At 45.7% G+C, this 23,387-nt stretch overlaps 1 long non-coding RNA gene across 2 annotated transcripts in view; it reads left to right on the top strand.

Moving 5' to 3' along the window:
- The first annotated feature begins 10,718 nt into the window (after window positions 1–10,718).
- The window catches only part of LOC142767559 (uncharacterized), a 141,355-nt gene continuing 128,686 nt past the window's right edge, over window positions 10,719–23,387 (top strand). Inside the window, exons 1-2 of one of the 2 annotated variants that reach the window (XR_012884989.1) lie at window positions 10,719–10,896; window positions 11,361–11,418. This is a non-coding gene — a long non-coding RNA (uncharacterized LOC142767559). Of the gene's footprint in view, window positions 10,897–11,360; window positions 11,419–16,659; window positions 16,807–21,949; window positions 22,103–23,387 lie in introns of those variants that run through there. The other variant, XR_012884988.1, reaches the window with a different exon arrangement.

The following is a 23,387-nucleotide window of genomic DNA, read 5'->3' as shown; positions in this document are numbered from 1 at the left end:
TCCTCTCTATTTATCTCTCTCTTATTTATCTGGCCATTTGGATAATGGTATCGATTCCAAACTTGGTATGGAATAACGGGACTATATGATGAACATACTTGACTAATCATAACATGAAAATCTTGACATGTATGTCATGAAGTCATGATTTACATTTGAAGGTCTTGCTGCTCTTGCGGTGGTTTCATTCACATGACATGTTGCAAAACTGGTATGGTATGACATGATTGCATGGAAATCACAAGCTAGAGACCCTAACATAAAATTACATGACGTGCCATGACATGACATGTTACATGACATGCGTGTCATGTAACAACATGACTACATGCCACGCTCATGATGCACTCTCGGCCATTCCGCTAGCGTCACATGTACCACATTTGGTATTACGAGACGTGAATGCGTGACGAATGTATGAGACTGGTGCAAACATGAAAATCATGAGATGCGTGTCATGTGAGATCATGACTACATGCCCCACTTAAGGCACCAATACACTTCAATGTGACCCGGCGCGCGTGCGCGCCAGTGTTCGTTTCGTCGCGTAACGCCAGCTTTGCCCCTCCAGGCACTGGTCCTGCCATATACTCGCAGGCACGCGCTCAGTTACTTTGACGCATGCGCGTTTCAGCGCGTCCGGTGTCCCTCCGTCTCGAAATGAGGCAGACTCAGTGCTGTCTGGGTAACGCATTGGCGCCAAATACAGCATGTCGCATTTCGCGCCGGTTGCCGTCGGGCCGCGGCGACGGACGCTGATCGCACCGGACGCGCTTGGCGTCAGATTATAGAGTGCTCGCGTTTTGCTAACGTAGCGTCGCTGTGCCCAGCGTGCACGCGCGACAACGTTTCGTCGGAGTATATTGAATTCTTGATGACGCACTCGATGCCTTTCTAGCTCCATATATACCAAATTTGGTGTTACGTGACGTCAATGGACGACGAAGGTATATGACTAGTGCAAACATGATAATCCTGACACGCGTGTCATGTAAGGGCATGACAACATACCACGTTCATAGCGTGCTCGTGGCCGTTTCGCTAGCTCACATATACTAAATTTGGCATCACGTGACGTGAATAGACGAAGGAAAACGACACATCCAAACATGATATTGACGACACGGAAGTCGTGTACGGCATACTTTACCTCCACCTATTAACGTTGCGGTGATTTGAAAGTGGCATATCAACCTTCCTCATTCATGCTTCGCATATAATCGATACCCACTCTAAGTGGGATCTGCCATTTTTTTTTTTTTTGAGAAACCATGGCGTCTTGATGTTCGCGTTCCCAGGACGCGTGCTCTCAATCAAATTTGTCCCGTGCAATACGGGTGTCACTGGATCACTGCGTCTGTTCCATATGATTGGGGCGCGCTTAAAACGCAGTGGCGCCTGCACTGCTCAGTTGAAGAGCGTTCGCTTCGTCGTCACGTTTCCGAAGATTTGGCCGATACTGTAGCTAAGTTACGGATCGGCTGGCGCGCTAAAACGCCATCTCCCGTGATGCGAGCTTGGCAGCATGATACGTGAACGCTTCCAGCGTTTCATTGCCGCCACGTCTCTGGCGGTGACAGCATGGCGTTGTAGACACAACCATTTTGCACACCCTGAGGTGCTACGCTATGCGAGGCAATCGTGTTTCGGGAAGTCACAATCGCCTGTTTTTAGGGGCGAAGCTCCTTATGGCGTGGCTTGTGCGTCCCTCGTAGTACGTAACCACGAGTGGCACATACCTGAAATAGCGGTCCTTACGATTTTGACCTCCAAGGTGGTTCCGGTGAGAGATTTCTTCTGTGCGTTGTTGAACAATAAAAGATAGTGCTCAATGCACATGTTAATGGCTGCTAAGGGGGAATGAGAGACAGGAGCATTCGGCCTTTAAGTAACGGGCACGCTGCGATCCCCATTAGCAGCTATTGGCATGTACATTGAGCACGATCTGACAAGAAAGGGTTGCTACGTTATACTCTCTGGGTGTAACCTCCTTGCTTTTAGAAAGGTTTAGCGAGCGTTGAGCCGCATGGACATGAATACAGTGAACTAGTATATACCATGAACTCGAGGTGGTTGAAGGTGGGAAGTAAACCCGAAGCGCAAGCCGTAAGAAAGTGTGCATGTGCCACCTCCCGTTTAGTCCTTGAAATGTCCGCTGGATGGTGGTGCTTCTATATGGATAATATATGATGAAAAGATGCGAGATGGTGGTACTTGGAGTGCTGAATAGATGGACGCACGGACACACAGACAGATGCATGGATGGACGCATGAACGGACGCAGGCGCGGATACATAGACGAACGCAGGGACGGACGCACGAACAGACGCACGCACGGACTGGTGGATGGACGCATGGACGGTTACACAGACGTACGCAGGAACGGACGGAAGCAAGAACGAATGGATGGACGAATGCATCGCCCCACTTCCCATCATTCACTCCGTGGATATGCTGCCATTTTTTATGACCACGCAGAGACCATCTGCCCAGCCACTTCCTACGCGTGATCGATCTTTTTTTTAGCGCATTTAGAAGAGATGTTATGTTCGGCCATGCGGACTAACTGTGATATAAAAAATTGGCAGATCCCACGTACATTGGGAATCGATAATATGCGAAGAACGAATGAGAATTGTTGATATGTCACTTTGAAATCAGCACAACGTTATAACGTATACGAGGTAGAGGTAAATGATGTCGTACATGACTTCGGTATCATGATTATCATGTTTGGATGTGTCGTTTACATTTTTCATCTTTTACGTCACGTGATACCAAATTTAGTGTGTGTGGAACTAGCAAAACGGCCGCGAGCACTCTATGATCGTGGTATGTAGTAATTTCCTTCAATGAAACGCTTGTCAGTATTATCATGTTTGCACCAGTCATGTACTTACGTCATCCAGTGACGTCGCATAACACCAAATTTTGTATATGTGGAACTAGCAAAACGGCCACAAGCGCATCATGGAACTCCAATGTAGTGGTGACGCGCACGCTGGGCACAGCAACGCTACGTTAGCAAAACGCTAGCACTTACAGTCTGACGCCAGGCGCGACCCTCGTCTGTCGGCGCAGCCGGACGGCAAACGACGCTAAATGCGACATGCTGCATTTAGTGCCGGTGCGTTACTCAGACAACACTGCGTCTGCCTCTTTTCGTGACGGAGGGACGCCGAACGTGCTGAAACGCGCATGCGTCCAAGCGACGCAGCGCGTCGGTGCCTGCAAGTATATGGCAGGACCCGCGCCAGCAGTGGCAACACCGGCATGACGCGACGAAATGAACGCCAGCGACCAAGCGCACCGCGTCACGTCGAAATGTATTGGCGCCTTGACTGTAACATGTAGTCATGTTCTCACATGACACGCATCTGATGATCATGTTTGCACCAGTCACATACATTCGTCATCCACGCGTAATACCGAGTTTGGTACATGTGAAGCTAGCGGAACGGCCGCAAGCGCATCATGAGCGTCGCATGTAGTCATGTTTTAGGGGTGAAGCTCCTTATAGTGGCACCCGTTCGTCCCTCGTAGTCGTAGTCGTAGTGTGTAACCAGTCTTACGTTTTGACCTGCAAGGTGGTGCCGGTGGGAGATTTCTCCTGTGCGTTGTTCAACAATAAAAATTCGTAGCGTGCGCGTTAACTAAAAGCCGAATTCTCCTGTCTCTCATTTCTCATTAGCAGCCATTGGCATGTACATTGAGCACTATCTGACAAGAAAGGGTTGCTACGTTATACTCGCTGGGCGTAACCTCTTTGGTTTTAGAAAGGTTTAGCGAGCCTTGAGCCGCAGTGCCATGAATACAGTGAACTAGTATATACCATGAAGTCGAGGTGGTTAAAGGTGGTAAGTAGACACGCAGCGCAAGCCGTAAGAAAGTGTGCGTGTGCCACCTCTCGTTTAGTCCTTGGAATGTCCGCTGGATGGCCGTGCTTCTCTATCGGGAATATATGATGAAAAGATGCGAGATGTGGAACTTGGAGTGTTGAATGGATGGACGAACGGACGCACAGACAGATGGATGGACGGACTCATGGATGGCTGAAACGACGGATGGACGCATGGACGGACGCAGAGGCGGATGCATGGACGAACGCAGGGACGGACGCACAGATAAACGTGCGGACGCACAAACAGACGCACTCACGGACGGGCGAATGGACGCACGGACGGTCACACCGACGGACACATGAACGGACGGAAGCAAGAACGAATGGACGGATGGATGCTTCGCCCCACTCTGCATCATTCACTCCGTGGATATGCTGCCATTTTTTTACATGACAAGCATCTAGTGTTCATCATGTTTGCACCAGTATCATACCTTCGTCATCCATTCACGTCCCGAAGTACCAAATTTGGTATATGTGAAGCTGGCGAAACGGCCGCCAGCGCATCATGAGCGTGGCATGTAGTCATGTTATTACATGACACGCGTCTCACGATTATCATGTTTGCACCAGTCACATACCTTCGTCATTCATTCACGTACCGTAACACCAAGTTTGGTATATGTGACGCTAGCGAAACGGCCGCGAGCGCATCATGAGCGTGTAACGTAGTCACGTGGTTACAGGACATGGATGTTATGATTTTCATGTTAGGGTCTGTCACTTGTGTTCGGCATGCAATGATGTCATACCATACCAGCTTTGCAACATGCCATGTGAACGAAGCGATGGCGAGAGCTGCAGGACCATGAAATGTAAATCATGACATACATATCATGATTTTGATGTCATGACTAGTCAAATATGTTCTTGATACAGTCATGTTATGCCATACCAAGTTTGGTATCGATACCATTAACGAAACGGCCAGGAGAGCTTAAAGTCGTAGGTGGTTATATAGATAGATAGATAGATAGATAGATAGATAGATAGATAGATAGATAGATAGATAGATAGATAGATAGATACATAGATAGATAGATAGATAGATAGATAGATAGATAGATAGATAGATAGAATGATAGATACGCTCAATGTTGCCGAAGTTTGCTAAGAAATGCTCATTTAATACCACTTATGCTTAGAGGTTCGCCTCGCATTCCTAAACAAACTTCTCCTTCTCTGCTCGTCCTTTTATCACACGAAGAGATAAAGGCAGCACTACAATCTATGAAACGGGGGACGGCCCCTAGGTCAGACGGTTTTCCAGTTGAGTTTTACTTGTCATTTTGGAATGAGCTTGGTACTGCCTTAACCGTGCTTTTCCGGCGATATTTGGAAAATGGTATCTTTCCATTAGGTTTTGGAGATGGCCGCATTGTACTAATCCCAAAAACTGACGCTTCCTGTGTTAGTCCTGAAGATTGGAGGCCTATCACGCTTCTTGACGTTGAAAATGAGATATTCGCGACGGTGATCGTTCAATGTTTGAGGGCTCTGTTGAACAACCTCGTGGGTCCTCACCGGGCTTCATCAATGCCTGGACGAGAAATACACAGCTTGTTCTTTACTACCCTGGGTATGCCTATACTCTGTCGTGATTTGCGCGTGGTCTCCTTGTGTCTTTGGACCAAGAGAAAGCCTTTGACTGACTAGACCACATGTATATCTTTAAAGGACTCACAGCCTTTGGTTTTCCTGGTCCTTTTGTAGAATTAATCAGAAATACCTACTCTGGTATAAAAAAGCACACTAGTTCTAGATGGCTGAGAGAGTGCAGCCTTTTATATTGCACGTGGGGTCCTCCAAGGATTTCCATTGTCTCCTGTTCTATTTGTCTTCAGCCTCGAGCCATTTTTTTGTATGCTCTAGAAGCGGATTCACGTGTCCGGGGTCTTGATCTTCCCGCGGGTAGCAGTGCCTTGAAAGTCACAGCTTTTGCTGATGACATAACTCTGTTTCTTTCAGATGAAGATAGTGTTTCACACAACCTGCGTTTATTGTTTCAGTATGGTGACATTTCAGGTGCCCCGCTAAACTTCTGAATCCCGGTATTTGTTCATCGGCTGTCCAAACTCCAGACTTAGCTCCGAATCTCTTCTTTAGCCGGCTGCGTCTATTCGCATTTTAGGAATTCTATACAACCACTAATGGTATTTGTAACCCCGTTTGGTCAAGCGCCCTCGACTATGTAAAACAAGAAATTGAGAACGCATGGGATTTCGACTTCCCGCTTCTTGAGAGGAGGTACCTTGCGCAGACTGTGTTCTGTGGTCGCATTTGGTACCCTTCTCACGTGGAGCAGCCGCCTTTACGTATCGTGAGATTCTTGCAGTTTGCTTTGTGTTCCTTCTTTTGGTACGGTGGCACTGGGTTGGTTTCTCGTGCGGCGTTAGAACACCAGCGGTCCAAGGGAGTCTTTGCTTTCCATTTGATGTCAATACGCTACTGGCCACTGGCTCTGCGCTTCCTGTTTCGCATCTTACAAGGAGAGGAATTCCCCGCGCGAACTCTGGCATTTTATTTTTTAGGCACTCACCTTCTTTATCTATTGCTTAATCTTAATCGGCACCCGGAATCAGTAACACTTCTTTCGTTTTATTCAACAGCTCTCGCATTTTTTCGCCATATCCAATTTACTTGTCCTAGGGTAGAGGTTTTGGACAATGCAATTATTGACACAAAAGTCGCTTTCTGGCTCCCGTTAGTTCCTCCGGCACGCCGCACCCGCTCTGTTCATGTGTCTTGGAGCACGCTGACGGCATCATTTCTGCCTGGCCACCCCCGGCATTTCATGTGGCGGCTGGGGTGGGGTGTTCTTCCTACTTTTGACCACCTCGAAAGGTGGAGAATGGTCCAGTGAACAACACGTCCGAACTGCTCCCTACGGGAAACAAATCAGCATGTTTTAAGACAATGCGTCGTTCTCGTGTTTTTTGGAGGACCGTGCATGCTGGATTTTGCGGCCTCGGAGTAAACCGCTTTGTTTCTTCTGGGAGTTGTTCTCGAGGCCGCTTCGCCTGCCTTCTCATTGTTGCTGGAGCCTACTGTATTTAGCGCAATCGCTATGAGGTGGTTGCAGCAGGTCGTCGCCATCGCGTTCTCTTCCCGATTGTAGAGCGACTGTACAGAGAAATACTATTTGTTTTGTCGGAGTAACTCTTCTTTTTCAGCGCCATACCGATCCTCCCTACCACCGGTGAGCCCGTCTCCTGCCCCACACGCCGAGCCTGCCGAGGATCCGCGGGACGCCCTCATCGCCTTCGTGCTCACTGCACTGCGCGTGGTGGGCGACGCGCTTCCACCGGAACACCCGTTGCGTGCTGTGTGTCTTGCAGCGCTCAGCGGGCAATCCGGCACCGCCCTGCTCAACTAAGAGCCCTGCTGCCGGGGGCAGAAGTGCGCCACTGCCACTGAGACGCTCTACAGAAGTTTCGTCCACTCCTGGACTGCTGTGGCACTTGCCCCTCCGACCATGTGTTGCGCCCTGCGACGTCTGCTGACTGCTGCTAATCCTACATTCCTCTTTCTCATTCCTTATTCCCCTTCCCCCATTCCCATACACTACGCTGCGCCGTGATCCGCCGTGCTCCCTTGGGCAGCAGCAATGAGCGTCTTTTTCCATTATTAATCGAACCACTACCACTACCACCACTCTTCTTTCTCGGCTAGCAGGAATTCATTCGACACTGGTCGTGTGCCCTTTTGTGTTCGTCTGCGAGAGGCATGTAACGCTTGTTTTCAGACCTGCTCGATTTTGGTAGGTGAACTTTGTCTAGTACTCGCACATATACCATGTAAATGCCCAGTAAATACTTAACATATACACATTTACGTTTCATTTGTGTGTGCTTCGTTTACAATGCAATGTACATATGTAAACATATCTATTGTAAAAATGTTTGATGTGTCTCTTGATTTTGTGTTCCATCGTGATGTTCGGTTGGATTGTAATGGATGTTCACTGTTCGTGAGAATAAATTTCTCTACACACATTACATTAAGTGTTGTTAACCCTTGATAGTTACCGCACCAGCACGCTCGCCCTTTAGGAAAGTACTGCGAATATTTAAAGGGACACATAAAGCAACTATGAAGTTTACTTTGATTGCTGAAAGAGCTGTCCAGAAACCTCGTAGTGTTACTTTTGGGCCAAGGAAGGGCATATTTTGAAATAAAGTCTTGTTTTAGTAGCCCGCATCGGGCTAGCGCACTTCAAATTACCCGCCTCAAGAAGTGAACTGACTCATGTCATTTTTGCCGTGCACAATGTTGCCCGGCTTTACTGCGTAATGGCTGACACTAGTAGAGAGAACGAAATCAGCAAGAGCCATAGCAGCAACTACGGGAACTGATCAATTTCCTGCCATTGGCTCCGATATGGCAGATTTTCTTTGTGTTTACTGCGCCCCGCTAGATGGCACAAACTGTCCATGGTAAAGGTAACAAGGTAGTTATAAAGTGGGAAAAACAGGTATCCAAGCCTGCAGAGGTAAACGGGGGCTTAGGCAGGGGTGCCCCCTGTCACCCTTATTATTCATGATGTACCTACAAGGATTAGAGGCAAAATTAGAGGGAAGTGGACTGGGCTTCAACCTCTCTTTAGTCAAACAAGGAAAACTTATTGACCAGGCACTACCAGCATTAATGTAAGCAGATGATATAGTGCTAATGGCCAACAACAAAGAAGATTTGCAGAGATTGATGGACATCTGCGGTAATGAGGGAGATAGGTTAGATTTTAGATTCAGTAAGGAAAAATCAGTAGTCATGATTTTCAACGACAACGAATGTAGTGAGCTTAGAATACAGGAGGTCACGCTAGAGATAACAGATAAATACAAATATCTGGGCGTATGGATAAGCAATGGGACCGAGTATCTGAGGGAACACGAAACATACGTGACGACTAAAGGTAACAGGAATGCAGCAGTCATGAAAAATAGGGCACTGTGGAATTACAATAGGTATGATGTTGTGAGAGGAATATGGAAAGGGGTCATGGTTCCTGCGCTGACGTTCGGCAATGCGGTCTTGTGCATGAGATCAGAAGTTCAAGCAAGATTAGAAATTAAGCAACGTGGAATAGGTAGGGTTGCTTTAGGAGCTCACGGGAATACACCAAATCTGGGAGTACAAGGTGATATGGGATGGACATCATTTGAGGGCAGGGAAGCTAGCAGCAAGATAAAATTTGAGAAGCGATTGAGAGAAATGGGGGAAGAGCGTTGGGCTAGGAAGGTTTTCAGCTACTTGTACATGAAGAATGTCGATACAAAATGGAGGAAGCGAACCAGGAAGTTGACTGGTAAATACTTAGAAAACAGCAGGTGGCCAAACCAAAAAGAACTATCGGTTAAGAAGAAAGTGAAGGAAACGGAGACTGACATGTGGAGAATGGGCATGATTAAAAAGTACGCACTAGAGATCTATCAAACATTTAAGCAGGAAATTGCCAAGGAAAGGATCTATGATAATACTCGGGGTAGTTCTCTACTGTTTGAGGCTAGGACGGGAGTACTGCGAACCAAGACATATCGGGCCAAATACGAAGGGGTAGACACAGTATGCAGTGTGTGTGGAGAGGAAGAAGAAACTGCCGAACACTTGATAATGTTCTGTAAAGGGCTTCACCCTATAGTTCAGGATGATGGCGCAGAGTTTTTCAAAGCACTGGGGTTTAGGGACCGGGAGGGCAAAATAGACTTTAAGCAAGTAGACTTAACTAGAAGGAGGTTATCTGATTGGTGGCTAAAGTCAAGGCACGAGTGAAAATTAAACTCTTCACTTCAAAGTACGAATCCTCAAACTCACTTTTTAAGGAAAAAAATAAATATAGTTTTGAGTTCATTAAGTATTACGGCTTGGTGGCGCTAGCCACCGCCCGATCTAAAGGGTACAGCCATATCCATCCATCCATCCATCCATCCATCCATCCATCCATCCATCCATCCATCCATCCATCCATCCATCCATCCATCCATCCATCCATCCATCCATCCAACCACGTGGAAACTGAGTTTTCTAACACACGTGCAATCTCCCATAGTACCGTCCGGAGGTTCTTCTTTTCTATGAATCAAACAGAAACGAACAAGAAGCATTTTACAGCGTTTCTTTAATTGATTGATATGTGGGGTTTAACGTCCCAAAACCACCATATGATTATGAGAGACGCCGTAGTGGAGGGCTCCGGAAATTTCGACCACCTGGGGTTCTTTAACGTGCACCCAAATCTGAGCACACGGGCCTACAACATTTCCGCCTCCATCGGAAATGCAGCCGCCGCAGCCTACAGCATTTTTTGATGCACGGAAGGTTCTTTATTTAGAGCAGCTAGATTGATTACTAGTGGATAATTGTAGGCGGTTCATCTGACGTCATCGGTATCATTTTGAGAATGTCCCACTGTGGCGCACGTATTCTTGTGCGTTTATTTTAATTTCTCAGTATGTGGGGCACTGTTGTTGATAATATTGTCATATGAGATGTTGTCATACAATGAGCTCTCACTGAGCTTTCACTTTGACGGAAATTGTTCTGTGAACTTAGTGTCCCTTCAACCGAGCCGCCGCGCACCCTCCTTTCCCGCTTCTCGGGCTGCCAAGAATATCGCGCATGCGTTATCAGCGTGACATAGCATCCTTGATAGGAAAGTGCCACGAGCCGGGTTTTAGGGCTGGCACCCGCATGGTGGCCATTCAGGAGAGAATATAGATAAGGTTCGGACACTTGGGAGAGGAGGGTTGGACACTTTGAAGATGATATAGAGGAGAGTGTGCCTACTTTTAGCTCGTCCATGTCCGCACCGGCGGTGATAAAACAAAGCGGCAAGGGCCACTGCACTAGTGCCCGGATGCGCGCAAGCTTCATAACGAGCAGAGCAAGAGGCTAAGGTGGAGTGGTCGGTGTTCTTCCGTGAGGCATGCATGCGTGCACAGCGTATGGTGGTTTGCCGGGACCAGGGTTGACGGCACCAGTGCGGCGATGTTCATGTAAGTTTGCTTTTATGTATCTTAATTTGTAGTCCGTATACGGTTTGAAAGCTTTATTATTAAATGGCCTCAAGGTTACCCCAACGTTGATTAGTGGTCCGGTGAGCGAACCTCACAAGGAATACAGGTGCGCACTCGTGTGCACGCTGCGCCCATCACGTCGTCTTCCTTGCTTTTGCCGAAATGACGTTTAAAAGCTGCCAGCCGAACAGTTCGCGTGGTCCTGCTTCTCGCAAGACGATTGTTTATGAGATATCGAAGCTTGCCCAACAGTTTTCTGGTGATGCAAAAGTTGTACCGGTCGCGAGCGAACACGAGCGTGGTGTCAGCAAAAGGCGGACTTTGCATGAGCGAAATTGTCGACAATATCCGTAACACTTTTGTGTCTTTTCTATAATGTACAATTGTCTCGCCGAGTTTAATTTTGTTTTTGATGTCTCTGATCACTGACTCTGGGCTTTTAGTCTCGCAGACGTGAGTTGAGCCAGGTTCTTGGAGGTGTTCTAGGCATCATCAGTTGCTGTGAGTGCTTAAGACTACTTTTCTCTATCTCAATCTCCGTAGGAATTTCGCGGAAACGCTTCGCGTATACGATTGCTTTATTCACAATCCGGCTAAAATATAATAAATTTTTGGTCTTGCAACACTTTGCTATTTGAAGGGTACTTCTCTTCCCCTAATTGAAGATAGTGTTGTAGTGTTGACGCAAGGAGAAAGGGACTGCTGCAGGCGACGAAAGGTAACCTAGTCACGCATAGTTTTTAAATTGCCACTCACGAGGCTCTTAAAATGCTAAAAAAGAGCGCAATATTCTTTCCTGATATTTCTAGTCCTTTTTGGCGCACTACTGTGACGTAGACAGTAGTTCCCGTGACGTCTACAGCGTACATGCTCTCGATTCGTTGATAATCACGAAATATCAGACGCGATTTGTCTCCCGAACTGCAATGCCATGCAGCCGCCCATCTGTTCATCTTTGTCTCGCATGAATATCGTGCACAATCAACCGATCAAACTTCATTTTGTGCGTTCACAACTGCGCAAGCGGCGATAACAGCGTGCAGTCGAGAAGCGCGAAATTCTGATAGGCTCTAGCGCTTTGTGCCGATATCGTTCACGTGCATTCAAGAACTAAGGGGCGAGGAGGATGCGTCGTGTGTATGAAAGAAAGGAGAAAATCACCCCCTCGTCTCTAAACACGGGGTGGTGAGTGGCCCCTTAAGGTTACAAGACCTTTCCTCTCAGCAAAAGTAATGCGAAGCGTCTCGTTCATGTTTGGGTCATGGGTCTCGAAGAAATGTTTTTTCGACGTTAGCAGAAATTCCATGCACGCACGAATCTACAAAACTGCAGTAATTAATCTAGTACGTTGGGGATCAAATTATGACTTATGTGCATGACGCTGAGGGAAAGTGAGTCGGAATAACAGGAAGAGGCGGCGAATGTGAGTGCTGCCGTTGTTCCACGGCGCTTCTCGACGTGACATGCTGCACGGGGTATGCTCACTCGTACTATCCGTTATGGCCTTTTCGACGAAGTCATTGTTTTAGTTGGTGTTTATGAAAGTGTCGTCGTTCTTCTGAAGCTATTGCTCTCGACGAAGCCTGTTGAGACTCCAACCTCTTGACCGCTGCAACACGATTGCCTTTGATCTCGAAAACGTTCCTGCGCCCAGTTCCATAGTGTTCATGCTCATAAAAGTTGACTAAAAATTCAGCGGAGTTCTTCACCACATGCGCGTCATCTCTCGAAAGTCCCAATGTCCTACTACCCGAAGTACCTCAATTGCTTGGTAACTTCGGTTTCTGTCACACATACATGGGAATTCCGTACGGCTCCTGGCTTGTTGTATACTTTCCGCAACGGAGGATTGGTGGCTAGGATGCTCGGAAGCTGAACTGAGAGGTCGCGTGTTCGACCCCGGCTGCGGCGGTAGTTATTCGATGGTCAAAACTTCTGGAGATCTCCACCATGCCCTCTCATCATATCGTGGTTTTGAAACGTGAAATTCCAGAGATTGTTATAAACTTAATATAGATTTTTGGTATTTCCATGAGGTGTCTTTTTCTTGTAGTGTCGATGGCAGCCAAGGAGGTGTCCAGTGTCTCAATTTCTTTGCTGACCAGCTGCCAGTAATACTATTTTTAATTAAGCGCACATATCCCAGGCTCAAATGAGACGTGAAATACGGTGGTGCGAGTCAGGCTTAAGTACTTTCTATTCATCTTTTCACGCACACTCGTATTTATCAATACCGACAAGTCGTTGCATAATTCTGGAACTGCTATGTCATCCATTTGGAGTGAGTTCGAATCTTACTGAATATGCAGCACGACGCCAACTCCCCTATTACAATTCATAAGTGCACAAATGTTTCCGAATCCAGACATAGCGATCTTCTTTTTGACTAACACATCAACTTCCCAAATATTTCTTCAGTAATGAAGCAGCACTGACTGCTACAGTCCATTACCACTCTAGAAAGGCGTTTGCAATCAGTGTCCTCAGCCCAAACTCGAGTGGTCTGCGTAAGTACTGTGCCTTTTAGCGAGTGTGTACAGGCAGATGAGCTGAAAACACGTTTCTGCGTCTCTGAATCTTAGTATTTTCAGTTCGAGTCTCCCATCTGTGCGATATACCCTCCCTTGTATTGTGCACAGTTTAATCTCTACGAGCTGCTGCATTTAATTCTTCGGTCAGAAATTGTCTATAGTGCATGAGAAGCAACATCCTCACGTACGACTTTTCTCAGTTGTCTACTGTATAGTGTACTATATTCACCAGAGCAGCCATGCTCTAATTGATTTCTCCTGGCGCATAGTATGCGATTCTCCGGAGCTAGTTGCATGGTTAAAGTCAGCACAGAACTTTAGCAATGTTCCTTTTATTTTTGTTGTTTTCTTTTTTTTTCGTTCGAGCGTGATTCTCTTCGGTAAAGAGCCGTGAGTCAAGGTAGGTCCTTTCGAGAAAAAGTGTGTAGTTTTAGTCCGAAAGTTACCATTAAGGTTCTGGCTTGTAGGTTTTTGGAAAACTTTAAAATCAAGATGATCAAATAACAAAAAGATCTAAAAAAGTAAATTAAAAAAAAGAAGTGCCAAAGTATGCATGTTGCGCCAACAGCGATGACTCAAAAACTTTTGGTGCGACTCGAACGTGACTTGGCAGCTGTGTAGTGAAGGACGACCCCTTGTACAGTGTCACTTGTTATTAAAGGGAACACGGGAGTGCGTGGCCTGCGCGCTCCGGCGGCTGCTGGGAGCGCGTTCAAGTGGGAGTGAATGCAACCACCATCTCTTTTCGCGTCATCTCGCGGTGACCAAAACAGTAATTCATTGCTGATATAGCAACAGTGGCGAAATTGCCCCCCCCCCCCTTCAAGGCGATCACGAAAAACCTAGCGAAACGGCCACGAGCGCGCTAAGAGCGTAAAAAGTATTCATGTTTTACATGACACGCATATCATGATTATCATGTTTGGACGTGTTATTAACCGTCGTCGTCTATTCACGCCACCTGATGCCAAATTTGGTATATGTGGGGATACCGAAACGTGGCTAACACATAACACACAAGCATAACGCTCATGTAGTTATGTTTTACATCACATGCATTTCATGATTATCACGTTTGCACCAGTCATATACCTTCGTCATTCATTCACGTCTCATAAGATCAAATTTGGGATATGTGAAACTAGCGAAACGACCGGGCGCGCACCATGATCGTGGCGTCTGGTCATGACTTACGAAGTATGCGTGTCATAATTTCACCGTAAGGGTCTGTCACTTATGTTCGCTATGCAGTCATGTCATACCATACCAGTTTCGCAAGATATCATGTGAACGAAACCACCGCAAGAGCATGAAATGTAAATGATGACATTCAAGTCATACATGTCGTGATTTTCATGTTATGATTAGTAAATTACACTTGTCGTGCAGTCATGTTATGTCATAATAATTTTGGTATTGATGCCATTACACACACGTCCTATGGATGTCCATTTCGTGCGTGCTTTTTGTTTGAGATGCGCAAGTCTGGAGCTCGTTGTCGTTCTTTGCGGGACTTTGCACTCATTTTATTTTTTGCAGAAACAATCATTTCTTTGCCCTTACGGCAGAAAAATGCACTATGAACGCTCAGCAGCCTCTGTGAAGACACGTTTCACCTTCGTGTTATACCAATCCCTAGAAAGAGGGATCAGCCACGTTTTTTCTGCGACCTTTCTGGTTGAGAAGTGAGGTGCAAGTTTCGAGCTGTTTGATATTCTGATGTTTGACGTTCTTCGCGTGGTGTTACAATTTGTTGCCGTGGTATTCATTCATTTGCCCTTGTGAGCAAACAATGGACAATAAACGATCTACAATATCTGCGGAGACACATGTTACTTCGGTGTTCCACCGATTTCTATGACAGAGAGATAATGATGTTTTTTTTTGTTCTCAGTGCTTATGGAAACAATACGAAATCAAACAAATTAGAGAAACCTGCATCAATGCATTGGTGAATATTTGCTAGACTGCACATTCGTACGACATCGTGGATTGGAACTGCAGGGCTTAACGGCCGGTTTAAATTTAAAAAATTAAAACGCATGTACAACCATTGACAATATGCATGATGTTTTGGAAGTTCTTATCTATAAATTTAAACCAAAAATGGAAAGGTTAAGAAAAGCTTCTATTGTTGTTGTATGTGATGAATGTTTGTTTACTGAGAGTGAAATATGTTCTGTTTACTATGCGTTGCTTCAAAAATTGCACCACATACAAAGTTTATCATGCCATCAAGATACGTTTTTAAGAATTTTCATACATGAGTTAATTGTCGTTCATCAGTCTCCGCCTTTTCACAACTTTTTTTTTTATTCAAGCCCACGTAACAATCTCCTTATCCAACCAGCCTGTCGGGGTCATCGCAGAAACATTGCGATTCTACCGTGTGCCCAAACCACCTCTTGCGCACTCCTTCTTTTTGCGCACTGCCAGATACTGAAATGATGTTGTGTACGAAGCAGCAATCATCCGCGCTTTGTGCGCTTCGAAAATGCCATCGAGAATGCTGACTCAACTAAGTCCTTATAGACACTTTCATCGATAACACCATTTTTGTGTCGCTTGTCCCTCATGTAAAGTCCCATATGGCACCTTTCAGGATATATTGAATAAACAGATAAGTATGTATGAGGAGCTGCAAAATATTTAACCATCACATTAGCGGTTTACAAGAAGGTCAGCACTACTGCCTGCTCGTGCTTCCCCTGGCTTCGTCATGGCGAGGGTCTACAAGTGGACTTCGTTTTCCTGCTTTCTTGTAAATGACACAATCTCGGTACTTTGTCATATTCACATGATGATCACCGCATGCTTTCATAACGCTGTCTTGAAACGTGGCACCATTCTAGTGACGGCTATAGATTGGAGCGGTAACGAAAGTTGCATGCCATTGTGAGTGATGCTAAAATCACTCCGTTGCTGTGCGTGACTCACATTCACAGAAAGCCCGTCTCCTTCTGGAAGGCGTGACCTTCTGTATCAAATTTTGACCTCTGTTGTGCGAGACAACATTTCGCGTTTTGTAAACACGATTACAACAGAGTGATGTGCACGTACCTCCTGTTTGCAATGCGTGATCGTAATGTGAAAAATCTCAAGTGCATGGGAGGGATAAGGGCATAAGGCAGCCTAGCCGAAGTTCTGACAGGTTGACCTATCTTGCTCAAATGCATCAATGACAGACCAATTGATACCTAAGGTGCCTTGACGAACCACCAACTGAAGCGTCAGCCAACAGTTATAAGGCCCCAAATTGCTCATCAAGTGCTAAATTGATGTTGTCGCCTTCGAGATTTGGCAAGACCGGACGATACTTCACGGGACCGGCGCTGGCGTTAATGACTGTAGAAGAAAGGTAAATACTAAAAGTAGGTCTATGTCAGTCACGTGATACGCGAGCAAACGTGAGTGTGTGTAGTTGGCATAAGAATTATCATGACATTAGTGTAAGTTATGCCAGATCGTCGGTATTTCAGACATTGTTTTGGCGACATCTCCGAAAACTATCGCTTGGCCAAACGCGACCTGATCATGGAGGCTCACAAAAATCACAGCATATTCACGGAGTGCGTCATCATTGGAGGGAAGCGTCAGTCAGTTCGTCCGCGCTTCCGTTCGTCCTTTCGTTCTTGTTTCTGTCCATATGTGGGTCCGTCCGTACGCGCGTTTGTCTCTGCGACCATCGGTGCATTCCTTCGTGCGTCCGTCCATCTAGTGAACATTACAAGTACGGCCATCTCGCATCTTTTCATAACATATTCGATCATAATGTACAAGTACCGCCATCTGGCATCTTTTCATAATATATTCATAATGTACAAGTACCGCCACCCAGCGGATATTCCAATGACTAAACGAGAGGCGGCTACCTACTAATACTAGGTCTCCCGTTGAGAAGTCGACCGACGAGCAGGAAGGTTGTCGCGGGGCGCTGCTTCACCGAACGCTTCTGGCGTCTGTCAACGGTTCTCTCGTTCCGCTCATCACCGAGGCGGCTCCCCTCTACCTAAAAGAGCAGATGATCGCACAATCAAGATTCCAACCCCTCAGCCAACTGGATGATGCTTCTAGCAGCCAGCCAGCGGACTTCATCATCCAAGGATCATCACGGTCAGGGCTACCGAGCAACACAGCACCAAACTGCTCCACCACCGCAGGAAATGAAGTAAGCCCGCAGCTTTTTGCTGAGCGTAATGCGGCACTCGAGTATACAGCTATGGACGACCAGGAAAGCTGGACTCTAGTTCACAAACAAAAACTCCCGCGACCTAAGCCAACAACCTCCCTACAGCCGCAGACCTTATTCGAGACTATAATGTTGAGGCCTAAAGCATTTAACATCACCAGATTCCGCTGTATCAGTTTGCGTATAGACTCCGTCTAAATCTTCTTCAAATTAAGGGGTCGGACATTCACTGCAGACTCCTCACCAAGTCTAACCTAGCAGTAGTTGATTGCTACACAAAGTAAGCTGCACATCTACTGCTGAACCTGGAGCACCTGATCATTGACGATCAAATTGCGCTCCGTGAAGGGCGCATAAAAGGTGCCATTCACAGAATCAAGGGATTACCTGAAGACCAGTTAATGCAATGCCTGACAAGTTCAACTCATAAAATCGTGTCAGCACGGCCCCTAGGGTCATCTAACACAGCACTAATCACGTTAAATGGTTCAAACCTGCCAGAATACATGGCTTTCGAATCGGTACGTTTCCCTGTGCACAAATACAGACCCAAAATAGCGTCATGCTAGAACTGCTTAGGCATAGGACACAGAGCTGACGTTTTCCCAGCCCCGAAAAGGGACCCAGGAGTTTGAACTAAGTGCCATCGAGAAACGCGGAGAATTTTATCTGTACTCCGAAGTGCAGTGGACCCCCTTGACTTGCGCTCACCTGACTGTCCAAAGGTAGCAGCTTCTACTGCTGCTCTTCGTAAGCGAGTGAACAAAGCACACAAGCCAGCGGCACCCGATTTCTTACCGAACCGCTGTGCATCAGGCAAAAAGACCCAAAATACGCAACAGTCAGAGGAACAGAACTTTCCGTCTCTTGACACTGATCAACTAACACTCACACCGCAGACGCTTGGCAGTCGGCAACACAACCTCAGACGCAGCTGGCGTCTCGCACCACATATGCAGCTAGGGTGCATAACGTGCAGTTTCCGCCTGATGCTTCGCCTGTACCAAGCGTTTTGCAAGAACTAGCGGAACTACGAAACAGCCCGAAGAAGTATCTGCAAATTATCAGTGACCGAAAGAAAACTACTGATGAACCTAAAACCGTCAATACAGGCTGTTAAAAACAGTGCGCGCGCTAAAAATGCGAGAAACGAAGCATGGCGCGTGACACGAAGAGCTTAGCTTTCTGTTTGCTGGAATAAACGGCAGCGTTGAGGCGCACTGCTTCACTGACACAAGCCACTTTCATTTTTATTGATCACATTTTTTGATTGACATGTGGGATTTAACGTCCCAAAACCACCATATGATTATGAGAGACGCCGTAGTGGAGGGCTCCAGAAATTTCGACCAATTGGGGTTCTTTAACGTGCACCCAAATCTGAGCACACGGGCCTACCACATTTTCGCCTCCATTGGAAATGCAGCCGCCGCAGCCGGGATTCGAATCCGTGACCGGTGGGTCAGCAGCCGAGTAATACGCAGTTTAGTAATACGCAGTTTAGTAATACGCAGTTTTAACTTCTCGAGTAACATCAAAATGCAGTGGTTGAAGTACGCTCTAGAGACAGGATTTAGCTGTCGTGTTCAGTGCCTGATGAGAAAACTAGGAGTCCCCAATTTTTAAATAATGAATGACCAATATGCCTGTCAGTCGAAGTGCATGCAAGATGCATGCAGGTGAAGCTACACCAAGGTCAAGCTTTCACAGGAATCTGGAAACTCCGCTCATTACCACGTTAAAGATTTTTGTTATTATTATTTTTTGCTTTCAACTACTGTCACAAAAGTGAACGCGTTCTCAATGTCCTACCGTCTTCATGAGGTTCATATCGTTCATTCGTAAAATAATAATTACCTTGCACGTTTTAGCTCGTGACAAATCTGAAATATTGAGTAAGCACGGTATGTACAGAACACAATAAAAAATTAGAATATGCACTTTTTTATGCTAAAGAAACGCAGGAAGACCCGCCCTGGAAATTCGTAAAGGGGCCGTACAAGTATGAAGCTGTGGTGGTAAACAGCCATAAGTCTTGCGGTGCAGCCGGTGCATGTAAATATTTGACGATATCTGCCATTTGTTGTGCTCAATTTTGGGCCCAATAATTACACAAGCTCGTGCCATCTTGTCTTTTTTGTGCGCGTGCCATGAAATTTTGATGCGAACTGAGAGGAAATAAAACGAACAAAAGATCATCCTTTCCATCAGTGGGATTCTGTTGATGGAAAGGACAATTTTTTTGTCATCGATGGTTTGCTTCAATGAAGTACCTCTACAAAATGTGATATTACTACAGCAAGGGTTAGCTAAAATATCTAGATTAGGAGCTAAATCTCGAATAATATGCTAAAACGGTTACTCGTAGCTGAATAAAAATTTTGGTAGCTAATCGATTGATATGTGGTGTTTAACGTCCCAAAACAACCATATGATTATGAGAGATGCCGTAGTGGAGGGCTCCGGAAATTTTGACCTCCTGGGGTTCTCTAACGTGCACCCAAATTGGAGCACACGGGCCTGATTTCGGTAGCTTGCTGAGTCTGAAAGTAGCTATATCTAGCTACGTAATAGCTTATTCGGCAACGCTGTGCATAACTAACTCCTCTAGTCATGTACCTTCAGGTCGCATCCAAACTCCCGCTGTAACATCCAATGGCAGAAGCCACCATTATCTAAACATCTTCCCTTATTTTGCAGGCACAGAGCCATTTTATCATATATTTGTTTTCCATTTGTACTCGAAAACTGGATTTCATTTTCCGAGTATACTTGTTTTGTTTCAAAGTACGTTCAAGAGATGTCGAATACAAAAAAAATTGATTTCATTTTGCTTGTTTCTATTCATGTTCAGATCAGTTCAGTTCAACACCTTAAGGACACCCAGGTGGTTATTACATAGGGGTTGGTTACAAAAAAATACAAAAGTGTTATTTGCAAATGTTTATACAATGAAATAAGCTTGTTTTTTAAAGTGTTGTTAGTACCCTACTGAAACCTTTATTACGCGCTGTGAGTTTCGATATATTCCGTCAGACACTTTATAAACAGAGATGGGCAGGTGGTAGCAACAATGTCCTTGAGAAGGCCGTCACATTCTGAGGCAGTTCTATAAGAAAGAATGAAAATGAAAAAGTGGTGGTTCGCGCTCGCAAGACTTGGTGTGAGTGACCTAGCCGGCTAGATGTGCGCGCTGCGGGTGAAATGTAAGGTGGTTGAGGAAGAAAGCCGAAAAGGAATTTGTCGTAAGGCGGTAGGCTGGCGAGATGACGCCGATCGGCGAAAGGTGAAAGACCGCTTTGCATTTTTAGTGACGTGACACTGATGTCATTGGAATATGCGGAATGAATAAATATAGCCGCCCGATTTTGAACCGCCTCAAATGCTTCTGTGAGATATGCCTGATGTGGATGCCAATAAGATTACGCGCATTCGAGTTTTGGCTGCACAAGCGTTTGATGAGCGATTAGGTTTACGTGCTGTGAAGTATGGTAGAGGTTACGTTTTAAGAAATCTGATGCTTTGTTAGAGGGTCATATGATATTGTTGACAAGGGTGTGCCAAGATAAGTCTCTGCATACAGTGACAACCAGATATTTATAGGGTGATACTAGCTCAAGTGGTATGGTGCTTATTTTGTAAGGAAAAACCAGGGGCTTTAGGCTTCAAGAAAATGGCATTGTTTTACTTTATTTTTGCGTTAAGAAACATTAAACAAGTGACACCATTTTAATACGCTATAGAGGTCTTACTGTAGAGCTTTTGATCAGTTATCGTTCGTACACTGCGATAAATAACACAATAATCGGCGAACAATGTAATATTGCTAGTAACATGTAGCGGAAGGTCATTGATATATATGGAGAATAAAAGTGGCGCAAGGACAGAACCTCGAGGCATGCCTGACGTTACAGAGACTGGGCTTGACAAGTTGTTGTTTACAGTGATAGTCTGTGAACGATTGTGGAGAGATTGAGTTATCCATTTGACAACAGCAGGTTGTAGGTCAAGACTGGAAACTTCAAGTAGCAGTCGCTTGTAAGGCACCTTGTCGAAAGCTTTAGCGTGGCGCAAGAAAATTGTGTCAGTTTGTATGTTCATGTCGAGGTTAAGATGTATATCATTTTGACCTCGTTGTTGTCGATATTGTTCATTGTTCGTTGCTTACACGCACTCCTGTAATGTCCCATGAGGGCTGAAGCTTGTGCAATTAAACCTATATATGGTATATCTACATTCAGTAAACATGTTACTAAGAAGAGAGACAATAAGAAAACGATAGATGAGAATAACAATTTATCATCCTGAGCAGGCCATTCAAGGACGATAGCCACGACAGGAGCCCTTCAGGAAAAAAAGCGATGGTGATCGATTTCTACACGGATATATAATCCAACCTCTGGTACAAAGCAAACAACTTGTAGAAAGACTAAAAGGATCCATTCCAGACTCTGAGATAACGTTGGTGAGTAAACCGACAACTTTAGAAAAGCTTTTTCTGGGGTTCTCGAAAGAAAACTTGAAAACCTTCAGAGGATCCCTACAGTAGTCTTACGAGATGGGAACACGAAAGCGTGTATTTTGGATAAGTTTTCGAGGAGGTGCATCGAAGTGGGGTTGCTGAGCTGTGTTTATAAAAAAAAAGTACGCAGCTTCCACTAGTGGCGCGGAGGAAAGCCAACAGAGCTAGTGTCTTTTTTTTTGTGTAGCGTCAAGCTTTTGATAAAGACACAAAATGGTACTGAGTATGACTACACTAGGGTAATTTTTCTTCAGCATCAGTCTTTTATTTCCCCATACTACACACGGGTCACGTGGTTCCAATGGAAACTTGTGCCGTGACTAGTTTTTATGTGGTTTACGCGTCAAGTGAGTAGTTAAGCGATATTTGCCACGTGACCATATCTACGTGATGTTACGTAACTGTAGTTGTACAATAAGCTGCGATGTGACTTTCTGGCGTTAATATGTCAGATGAGTATTACGTAGTTTTCACCGGAAGATGCCACACGAATAGCTGTTACGTGAATAGCTGTTTTATGCTTTTGATGGGAACATGTCACATGACAAGCTGTTACGCGACGTTTCGTGATTTTTTGCGTGTTGACTATTTGCTATGGCGTTTTACGAATCCCTAGTCCCGTGAACGGTTTTTACATGTTTACACGCGATGTTTAGTCACGTAGCTGACTCGCTCATTTCATTCCACGCCGGAGAAATTGGTGCATGTGTTGTGGCATGGAGCAAGGAACTAGTTGAAGCCAGTCATGTCGGCCCAACACGTGACGAAAAGGTTGGAGCGTTCGGTAGGCTTTCTTTTCTGTGTGAGCCGGCAGGTATACGACGAATAAGCGCGTTTCAGATAAAAGATACCGGGCGCCACACTCCGAAGTTTCGGCAAATCTCTTTGCTTGCGTGTTATTGACGCAAAACGTCACGTGTTGGGTAGGCACTGCTGCCTTCAAGACGGGTTGGCTTGCAGAGGCTGGAGGCGTGACGTCATGCTCCCTCCGTGCTTTTCCTTCTTGCATGCGTTGTGGGAGTGAAACAGAAGTTGAAGAGGACGAACTGAAGGCGTACCGGTTTATGATGATGATAACTTCCGCTCGCTCTATCCAACACAACGAAGATCTCATACAGCTTCACTCTTGAAAGGATTATTGAACGCGAAAGGTATGCTCACAATCAAACAAGAATCGGCAGCAGTTCGTGACAAGGCTGTCGGAGCGCCGTGTGTGGAGTCTTTTAAG

The sequence above is a fragment of the Rhipicephalus microplus genome, chromosome 7 (assembly GCF_043290135.1).
Source record: "Rhipicephalus microplus isolate Deutch F79 chromosome 7, USDA_Rmic, whole genome shotgun sequence".
In the NCBI taxonomy this organism is placed as follows: domain Eukaryota; kingdom Metazoa; phylum Arthropoda; class Arachnida; order Ixodida; family Ixodidae; genus Rhipicephalus; species Rhipicephalus microplus.
Note: the sequence above shows the minus strand (reverse complement) of the source record. Positions and strands in the feature narration are given on the sequence as shown.